This window comes from Schistocerca americana, chromosome 3 (genome assembly GCF_021461395.2).
Source record: "Schistocerca americana isolate TAMUIC-IGC-003095 chromosome 3, iqSchAmer2.1, whole genome shotgun sequence".
Taxonomy (NCBI): domain Eukaryota; kingdom Metazoa; phylum Arthropoda; class Insecta; order Orthoptera; family Acrididae; genus Schistocerca; species Schistocerca americana.
In genome coordinates this window covers 467,675,946-467,686,758 of record NC_060121.1, presented here as the reverse complement: position 1 = coordinate 467,686,758, position 10,813 = coordinate 467,675,946, and the positions used below count along the sequence as shown (strand labels likewise).

Genomic DNA, 10,813 nt, shown 5'->3' with positions numbered 1-10,813 from the left:
AACACTAAAACGTATTTGATATGTTGAAAAATATTGAAATTTTCCGGTAAATAAAAATTTAAAATCCAGTTTTTTGTATCTGCCACCTTTTTTCCACGAATAATGTTCTTGTGGTGTTATTTTGCTTTTCCCGGATTTTTGATAATAAACATAAATAAACAAATAAAAATACATACTTAATTACTTATCTACCTCTTTAAATTTTAGAATGCTGCCGCTAGTTTCGTCTCTTTAAATTTATTTATTACAAAAACCAGTTTATCTCTGTCGAATCCCATATTCTTACCTCTCATTCAAAAATGTGACACACTATGCTAAATCGGCTATGATTGCTCCATGCAGCTCTACTGGCCGCATCCGTAAACTCTTTGTTTGTATTAATTGGCCAAAGCATTGCTAAGATATTAGCTTTTGAACTTCCACAAATTCACAATTTTAAGACAACAATAACTTTTAAACCATTGTATATTTTTGTGGCTCGTCTAGATAATTTAGCTTTACATATTTTTCTGTCCTTGAATGCCAACTCGCACCTCCGTGTCGCTTCAGTTTTGTTTTTATCAATTTTTCTCTAGCATACAAATTTCTCCAAGCGCCAAACATGGCCTACCGAGCGTCCACTCGGGTTTCTCCAAGGCCGCGTAACGCTAGCCGCTTCCTACGGCCCCGCAGCAACCGCCAGCCACTTGCTCTGCTGCGGGGAACAGCTGTTCTAAGCTCCCGCCACAGCTTGTACGCTCACACCAGTCTTATATGCAGAACCCAAGTATACCTATACGTCTAGGCACTCACTTCTATGCCATTAATATGGCTAAAAACTACTGCTTGTGAGCTGAATGAGCGACTGATACTGTTCCTCGATTCTTCACGACCTTTCTACGAACCACCGCAACAAAAATGGTAAACTATAGTATTGTTCATGGTAGATAATGCCATCAGAAAGAAGTACTTTGAGTATATGCGTCAAATGGCACAGCATAGCTTTCAGCTGTCAAGCTTACAGCCACATGCGTGCAGTGTGTCACGTGCTGCAGCCAGGGATTCCATTAAGATTCCCCTGCTCTCTCTGTCTTACTGCACTCGGCCACCAGATGGAGATCCTTCTCTCCACACCTTCTCATCACTGCTGGGCCTGCATCTCTTCAATTCCGCTCCTCCCCCTCCCCTCTCACTATGCTTACGCACCTCAGTCCACAACGCTGAAATCCCCCTCTAGCCTCACCCCCACAAGCGGGCACTGAAGACGTAACCCAAAGTCCCTAGCTGTCTTTGCTACTACGAAATTGATTTGCATTTTGCGAACCCAGATTGGCATCACATGATTGTGAGAGAGAAAATTTTTTCTAACTCCAGGCCTCGAACCCCGATTTCGCGCTTGACACAAGTGGTTACCTTAACCATATCGGTTATCCGAGCATACCACCAAGACTCATCCAAACTTCCATATATCACATTGACCATAATTATGATGCTTAGACATTTCATGGTGCTCTGTACAGAGAGAGACAAATATATATGCATGTCTGAAGAACGTTGTAATATGAAGATACAGACTATATAAACACAGACATGGGAACCATCAGTGATGTATCCGTACCTCAATAGTCGAAAATGAAGATAAAATAATTGTCCCTCCCTTGCAGGAATCTCTAAATTTACAAGTGCAAGGGTTGGGGAATAACGTGCGATTTTGTGTAACATTCGTAAGTTTGGGTCAGTGTTGGAGGCGTGCTAAGATAGTCGAAGTTGTTAAGGCGACGGTTCATAAGGGGAAATCCGGTTACATTCCTAGTTCGGCACAAAATTTTCAGCTGCGGCAAACAGCCGACATCAGTCCGGATTCACAAAACACGAATGAATTTGATAACATTTACCACCGCTATAATTATGTGAATAGCGTCATTGTAATGTGAAGATACAGACCCCGTATAAACACAAACACGGAAACCATCAAGACATCCTTGCTACGATGGCATTTTTATTAGAACATTTACACCGAACATCTGCATAGTTTCTGGTGACTCTCCCTGACTCATCTGCAATGGGAATGCTTAGTGTGGAACAAGTATTAACAAGCCAGCTTTAAGTATAGGTTCTGCGTATGCCAAAAGGATAGTTTCTTCTAGGTCCCAGAATGCACCTGGAAACAACTACACGGTCTGTATTGCATCCCTCAGTAGTGCTTCCTTGCTTGGAGCCTGTTTCTTTTCTGCTGTCTTCTAGTTTCACACACACACTGCCAACAAATGTTTGAATTTTACTCCTTCTTAACGCACTCTCTTAGACACATGTTCCGCAGGTACATGAGATTTCATTTACGGTAGAACTGAACCATCTTGTGTGCATGATACAAAAATACCGCTATAATACTTTCCTTCCATTTGTGGTTTGGTGTTGCGAACTTAGGCACTATAGATTTTTCTCCGGACGGAAGACAACGCCACTTGGACTCCGTATTGTTCTTGCAATCCCTGGTGCCAGCCGCCGAGACCCACTCAGAAAGTAATGGTGCAGTCTGGCATATCAAAAATACCCTGAAACCTTTCATATAGGAAGAATAAACCGTAAAAAATGCAATCAAAATTTCAGCCGTTAAGGTGCACAACAAGCGTTTTAAAAACTGGTAAAGTTAGTCATATTTGCCGTATGAAGAACCGCTTACAGCAATCTCTACACCCCTTCCTACCGAGCGCGCGAATCAGCGACTAACAGACGCATAGGACGAAGTGCTCCTACGCGAATTTTAAGCACTTAAACCACACCAATCATTAATTGCTGGAATAGCTTACAGTTTATATCGACGTCTAATCTTGCAGATGTAATTGTTTGACAAGTGACTGGTATAGGGAAACAAATCAAGACAATTTTTGAGGTTACATTACAGACGACATCCATCATTGGAAGACATGAAATATTTTATAACGATTCCTATAGCACCGGTGTTATAATAATTACGTCTGTTTTACTAACAACGAAACTGTAATCATCACAAAAATTCAAGGTGTCTCTTGGATTACGGAGACAAGCGCCTTCCTTGCACCAGGAACGCCTGACAGAATAAAAATTAATGCATTCAGGTGCTTCACACTAATAACAACATTTATTTGGACGAATTTGGATGAAGAAATAGTTGTGGCCATTGCATGCGGCGTACCAGGCATATATGATGAAATTCGCAAAACTTGGTGATGCAAAGTGACAATGCACAAATGTCTGATGTTTAGCAATACCGATTCACTGATGAATTTGAAATGACAAAGAGTTGTCGGAAATTATGTTGATGACAGTTTTATGAAAATGCCTCACACTGTACAAAAATTTCTTTATAGAGAGGCTGAAACACAGTATTAGTTCCAGGTGGAATCCAAATTATATTAACAGTCTCTTCGTTGTCTTCGTAAAGGCAGAGGTATTGTTATGTCCGGACCAACTGTCGAACAAAACCAATTGATCATTTCCTGCTGCTGGCAACAAATATCAGATGTAATATTGAGGTTTATTCTCCGCCATTTTTTCCAGATTTTGCTACGTCTATTACGAGGTTTTTTGTAGTTTAAAAGTTTTTTTTCTGATTTGCCCTGAGACTCCTGAAGAAAGGTATAATGCAGCAGAAACTGCTCTCCACTGATGTTTATCACTAGCACTGTTGTAAACGAATGCATCAGAGCATTCTTCGACTACAAAGCGTCTGTGTCTTCTTTCCCTGAAAATGATAATGTGCGGTTTTCTCGCACTTATTGCACGAAAGCTGATTGGCTATACACAGTATTTTAGGAGTATCAAGAAACTTCAACTCCAGTTCAGCTGAAAATTTCTCTATAGTGTATAACTTCCTGAATCCGTTTAAAATGGTGGAGAAAGCATGGAAATCAGTAATGTTTATCTCACTTGCAATTCAGAGCATCTAGTCTCCACATCTCCCTTGGTAACAGTACTGTTATGGTGCCGGACGCCAAATGCGGCGTTTTGACACCAAATGTAGTGTGTTGGTGCCAGGAGGTGCCGTATTAAAACTCGTCCGAGCTTTTCAAAAGATTTGTTTCCACTACAGTGCTTCGTTCACCTCAGTCCGTGTCACAGCCCCGCAATGCTGAGGCCACTGCCCCAGCGACCTGTGCGACGCAACGCTATGACGTGCCGGCCTTGTTCACCAGCTGTTGAGTTCCAATTACGTAAGGATGCCTGCACTAGCAGCCGGCTCAGTGGCCACCGTCCCCCTTGACTCCGCGCTGCTCCGCCATGAGCCGTAGGCCGTCCCCACTGCTGCTTCTTCCTTGACCGGCGTAGCTGGGAACACGGCGGCAACGACCGCTCGCGATCCAGCTTCCGAATTTATGACCCCTCGCCTCGGAAGTCTCCAGCTTGTATTGGGAGCCGAGACGACTGCTCGCGGTAGCGAGCTGAAGAGTGGCCCGACCTGGCTGGCTGTGGACTCGGCGTCGGCCTCAGAGGGTCGAACCAAAGACTAACCGCGGACTGGGACGCTGTCGCCCCATCTGTTGCTGCATGTAGCCCAGCGGAACGACACGCCCCGCCGTCCAGGAGAGCTGCCACACTTGAATGAATATCCTCAGAAAACACCTCCTATTTATACTCGACTGCGTGCCTCTGTTTCGCTAATGCATCGCTCCGCATCATATACGCCCCACACCCCGGTTGCGCCAGTGGGCTCCTTCTGCCTATATCTTGCGCCATGCGAACTGCTGCTTCTACTCTTTTCAGCCGTTCGATGGCCCTGTGGCCTCCATTCCACTTCGCAACTGCTGGTCAGCGTAATTTCCTGCAATCAGGTCTGCACCTGGCTGTAACTCGTCGATACACGCATTTGCATGGAAATTCGGGCTTTACTTAACACAGAAATGACTGGCGCTTATAACAGAGATGCAGCGCTCATTTGTAGCAAATACTGAAAAATAAATTGAATTTCTGAAAACTGAATCGCTTCATGAAGTTCACATAATCTGGCTAACCTATTTCCTTTTGACAGCCAATGTACTTCCGAATGAAGTAGAAATTTTTTGTGTTCTGTTCCCAAAACTTCAGTCTTTTTGACATGATTCAACATTTTGATGCATAATTTTAAGACGTCGTTGAGTTCGGTTGGAAGTGTCTTAGCTGTCAAGGCTTGGCGGTGCCTAACACAGAAAACTGATATAACTTTCGAATTCTTTTCTATGACCATCTGCAAGAATCCTGAACGGCCGGCCGAAGTGGCCGTGCGGTTAAAGGCGCTGCAGTCTGGAACCGCAAGACCGCTACGGTCGCAGGTTCGAATCCTGCCTCGGGCATGGATGTTTGTGATGTCCTTAGGTTAGTTAGGTTTAACTAGTTCTAAGTTCTAGGGGACTAATGACCTCAGCAGTTGAGTCCCATAGTGCTCAGAGCCATTTGAACCAATCCTGAACGAGATCCAAGCACTGAGGGGGCACCGTCTGTGCACACGCCGGTCAGCTTTTGCCACGACAGTTCATATTTGGAAAGAATTCAGGTATCGCTGTCATTATATGAATTGCTTTTGAAGTTGTCTTTAGCACTGTAGAAAATAGCATCTCGGTTTTAACTGTTTCGTTTTATATATATCTAACGAAAACTAACAGTGTTGACAATTTTTTCTTTTTTCTGACTCGTCGGCTTCTGACTGGTTTGATGCGGCCTGACATCAATTCCTTACCTATTCATCTAAAAAGCCTATGCCATTCATTATTTTCTGTCTTTCTCTGCAGCTTTTGCCGTCTACAGCTCCCTCTAGTATCATGGATGTTATTCCTTGATGTCTTCACATATGTCCTATCAACCCGTCCTTTCTTCTTCTCGGTGATTTTCATATGTTCCTTACCTCGGTGAATTTTCGTAGACGCTCTTCATTCCTCACGTTATCATTTCAACTAATTTTCAACATTCATCTATCGCACCATGTATCAAATGCTTCTGTTCTCTTCTGATTTTCCCACTGCACGTGTCTCACCACCGTAAAATGCTGTGTTTCAAACGCACATTTTCTTCATCAGATTGAAACCTATGTTTCATACTAGTAGACTTCTCTTGACCAGTAACGCCCTTTTTGCCAGTCTTACTCAGTTTTTTATGTCCTCCTTGCTCTGTCTTCATGCTTCATTTAGCTGCCTGGATAGCAGAATTTCTTAACTTCATCTACTATGTGATCACTAATCCTGATGTTAAGTTTCTCGCTGTTCCCATTTCTGCTATTTCTTATTACTTTCGTCATTCTTCGATTTACTCTCAATCTATACTCCGTACTCATTAGATTGTTCATACCTTTCAACATATTCTGCAATTCTTCTTCGCTTTCGCAGAGGACAGCAAAGTCATCAGCAAATCTTAACACTAATGTCCTTTCACGTTGAATTTTAATCCGATTCTTGAACCATATTTCCTTCATATCTTCTTGGACGTATAGACTGTACAGTGAGGGCGAAAGTTTACATCCTGTCTTACACCTTTTTCAATCCGAGCACTTCGTTCTTGGTCTTCTACTCTTATTGTACTCTCTTGATACTTGCTCATATTGAATATTACTTGTCTGCCTTTAACTTACTCCTATTTATCTCATAATTTCGAATGCTTTTTCCAGGTCGACAAATCCTATGAAGGTGTCTCGATTTTTCTTCGTTTTGCTTTCATTATCAACCGCAAAGTTAGAACTGCCTCCCTCGTACCTTTACGTTCCCTAACAGCTCTTTAGTTTTCTTTTTCATTCTTGTGTATATTATTCTTGTTAGCAAGTTGGATGCATAGTTGTTAAGCTGATTATGCGATAATTCTCTCACTGACCGGGTCTTCAGATCTTGAGAAATGTGTGGAAGATCTTTTGCCGAAAGTCTACTTGAATATTGCTGGTCTCATAATTCTTCCAATGATTTGAGAAATTGCTATAGAATGCTATTTATCCTTTCTGCCTTATCTGATTTTAAGTCTCCCAAAGCTCTTCTAAATTCAGATTCTAATAGTAGATCCCCTATCTCTTCCATATTGACTCTTGTTCCTCTTTCTATCACGTCGTCAGATAAGTCTTCCCCCTCATAGAGGTTCTCTAGCAACTCTTTCCATTTATCCGCTCTCTGCTCCCGCATTTAACAGTGCACTGTCAATGTTACGGCCCTTGCGTTTAACTTTATCGAATGTTGTATTGACTTTTCTATATGGTGAGTCAGTCCCTCCGACAATCATTTCTTTTCAGATTTCTTCCCATTTCTCATGTAGCCATTTTACCTTAGCTTCTCTGCACATTTCTATCCTCAATGACTTTTTACTTCTGTCTTCCTGAATTTTCCCCAACATTTTTGTATTTCCTTTTCCTTTCATTCATACAGTTCATGTTCAGATATCCACAATTTCTAATGAAATGTCGGTATCATTTGAATGAATGTCCATGAATGAACTATTCAATAACAAATATGTCGGTCTTGAGAAGATGTTGATGATTTTGATTGCATACTTTATTATATTTCATCTTTTAACAAACCTGAAAACAGTAATTAGATTCCACATTACTGTGAACCTCTGGAACGTGCGCAAATCCAGACGCTACTGGCAAAGATATTCAAAGAATCTGCAAAGAAAACTAATTTAGTGTCAACTTATTATTAACTCTTAGTGATACCGCAAAGCAACCGCTAACTATTATAGATATTAAATGAGTAACAAGTTAGATTACATAGTAACTGTTAACAGCTATGTGTCAGAAACTGTCAACTGAAAGTGAAAATCGCTTTCCAAAATTACGATCACACTGCGCAGTGTTATTTGCTTACCGATGAGCCGTAAACCAAGGATATGCACCCGCCGTGTTGTGTATGCGCTGTCTGCTACAACTACGGCAATGATATACATTTCTATAGCCGTCTGGCAAGCTATGAATTTGTCAAATGTCAACTTTATTTTAGTACTTGAAGTGTATCTTTGAAGCTACAATTTTCAAATTTTCCTTCGGTGTATTCTTCCTGGACAAAAAAAGAAGAAAAATTCAGGGCAGGATTCGAAATGTCGAACTGGACAGTTCCCTTGTCAGCCATGTGCACTGCCGTACACCGATACTCCCCTTACTGCCCCATTGCAGCTGCGGCGAGGAAAAAAGTTATTACACTCTGCCTCACAAATTTTTGCTTTTGGGTGATTGCATTATTACAGCATTGCATCCTACTGCACCCAAGATCCTCAATCTGTCTACATTCTCTAACTGACTACTCGAGATGCACGTGTGCTGAGAGGTGGCTTACATGAAAGTACATTTCTTAGGTATCGTCATTGCTAATCGCTGGAGCGGCTCTCCACTTCCAGCACATTGTAGTCGCTAAATAAATTAAAATCTTTTTCAACACATATTACTCCCAGTGTCTGACCTGTATTTACGTGTTATCGCCTCCATAAATAATGGTGGAAATTTAACCGATGTTACGTACACACATTTTAACGATTTTCGGTCGAAAAGAGGACTAGAACGTACAACAAGGAACGTATTAGTTACCTGGAACGACAGTCCTCCTACTTGGTTTAAGTGAAACCCCACGACCATTAATATTCTGTTGGTTCGAACTACCAGCTCCTACTTCAGCAAGGACGATTAATTGTAATACTGACTGCCCACTGCCGAAATATTCTGTCTTCGATATTGATGAGCATACAGTTTCTCGGAGTCAGTGAACTTACTATCTACGCTTGAATCTCTTTTAAAGATGCACTGGCATACTCGTAAGTAAGCCAGCAAAGAGTTGTCCCTGCTAGAACTTCTTCCAAAGCTTATGGGATGCTGGCAGTAGCTTAGTAAAGTGTGATGATTATTATGTTATGTATTTGATATTATATTAGTTTGTATGTAGCGCGTAACCCTTTCTCTCAGGATACTTATATATCTTTTTGGATACTGGTGCATTGTTGTGTAGCCCCTCGCCCGCCCCCTTTCTGAACATTTTAGGTATTTACATTCTATGGGCAAGTTTAGCAACATCATGCCGGATGCTGTCAGTCCTGCTTAACCCTGAATAGCGCGAGTTTCCAGCTGCCTGCAGCCCCTATACTTTTTACACAGAGAGTTTGTTACGTTACAAAGTCAGCACAAGAACTCAGATCATTCCGCACTTAAATTAGTGTCTTCTCTGAACTGGACACGCAGCGCTCTCTTTACCTGTTCTAGGAGTTCTTTTACATTGTACTATTTTATACTGTAACGGAGTGATATTCCTTAATTTCTAGGAGGCTCTACTGGTTGTGTAAAGCTCGTCCTAGACTGTGGGATATGTTCACTTAATATTTTCTACTGAATCGAGTATCTTGTTGTAAAAAGCTAGCACCCCTAACAACCGCCTCCAACTACGCTAGCGCTATACAGCAGACACATTTCCATTTCCATTGGGCGAGCAGAAGGATCATTAATGTAATTCTGAGGGATTGGCAAAATTATTTTGAGTGACATATGACTACGCTTGACCCGTTCAGTCTGATAGTACCTACGCAGTATGAAGATGGCATCTGTTCTTTCGGACATGTCCGAAAGAACACATGCCATGTTCGTATCGTTTAAGGCTAACCGGCTGATGACGTTCTTCAGTGCGGATGCACACGATTTGCCTGGACTCTTACGGGACTCGGTTGATTGTCTGCCGCGAGTAATGAATATAATGGCAGGGGCACTACGAATATAGTGTGTGGACTATAAGTTGAGAATGTGGGTCTCACAGGGAGCGTGCCGGCGATAAATCCGTGCAGTCACACTATCCTCTGTGCCCTCGGTGGCTCAGATGGATAGAGCGTCTGCCATGTAAGCAGGAGATCCCGGGTTCGAGTCCCGGTCGGGGCACACATTTTCAACTGTCCCCATTGATCTATATCAACGCACGTCAGCAGCTAATGGTATTGATTTAATTGTAATTTCACCTACGCAGCCGCGCGGGATTAGCCGAGCGATCTGAGGCGCTGCAGTTATGGACTGTGCGGCTGATCCGGTGGACGTTCGAGTCCTCCCTCGGGCATGGGTGTGTGTGTTTGTCCTTAGGATAATTTAGGTTAAGTAGTGTGTAAGCTTAGGGACTGATGACCTTCGCAGTTAAGTGCCATAAGATTTCACACACATTTGAACATTTTTTCACCTACGCAGTATGACGTCGTGACAGTATGTGAGACCACCATGGATCCGTCTTCTACAGTTATTCAGTTTGGGTTACAATACCTTCTTTGACCTTAATACTGAAGGGCATATCTGATAGGAGTTCGCAATGAAAAGCTACGGAAAGTCTCCGATGAGTTTTGTATTACCTGTTTAGCGAATGGGTAGTCAGATATGTAGTATTATGCCCCTACAGGAGGCGACTAATTCCGACATATTCTGTCTAGCTCAGTTCTTTCCGCTACAAAGAGTCACAACCACAGTCATCCATTCTGTCCATCTCCGTTATGAATTAATATCGGTGGGCGGCCGTCGCCGGCTTTTAATTGTTTTCCTGCTCGCCCCTATTTTATTCTTACTGTCCTGTTGAGATATTCATGCTACTCTTTATTTCTCCTCTTTGTCGATGGAAGGTAGTTTCGGCTAATCTCTTCCAGAAATACCGATTCACCATCTCGTTTTTCCCAGCCAAGATCAGTTAGACATCGCGTCTCCTTTCCTACCGCGTCGACTAGATTCCTTATTCCAAACCCTGTTGCGAGGGTGAACCTTTTCCGAACATACCTATCTGGTATGCAGCTACTGCTATAAACCGCGTTGCTAACTTTACACCCAAGTTCTTGACGACCTCGAGGTGAATATCAGCTATGTCACTGCTCACTGTCAGTTAAGGGTCCTTCTCTCAAGACGGCC

At 42.4% G+C, this 10,813-nt stretch overlaps 1 non-coding gene across 1 annotated transcript; it reads left to right on the top strand.

The window, feature by feature from the left end:
- Positions 1-9,739: 9,739 nt before the first annotated feature.
- Positions 9,740-9,814, top strand: Trnat-ugu. The gene has a single exon. It is a non-coding gene; the product is annotated as a tRNA-Thr (tRNA).
- Positions 9,815-10,813: the final 999 nt, after the last annotated feature.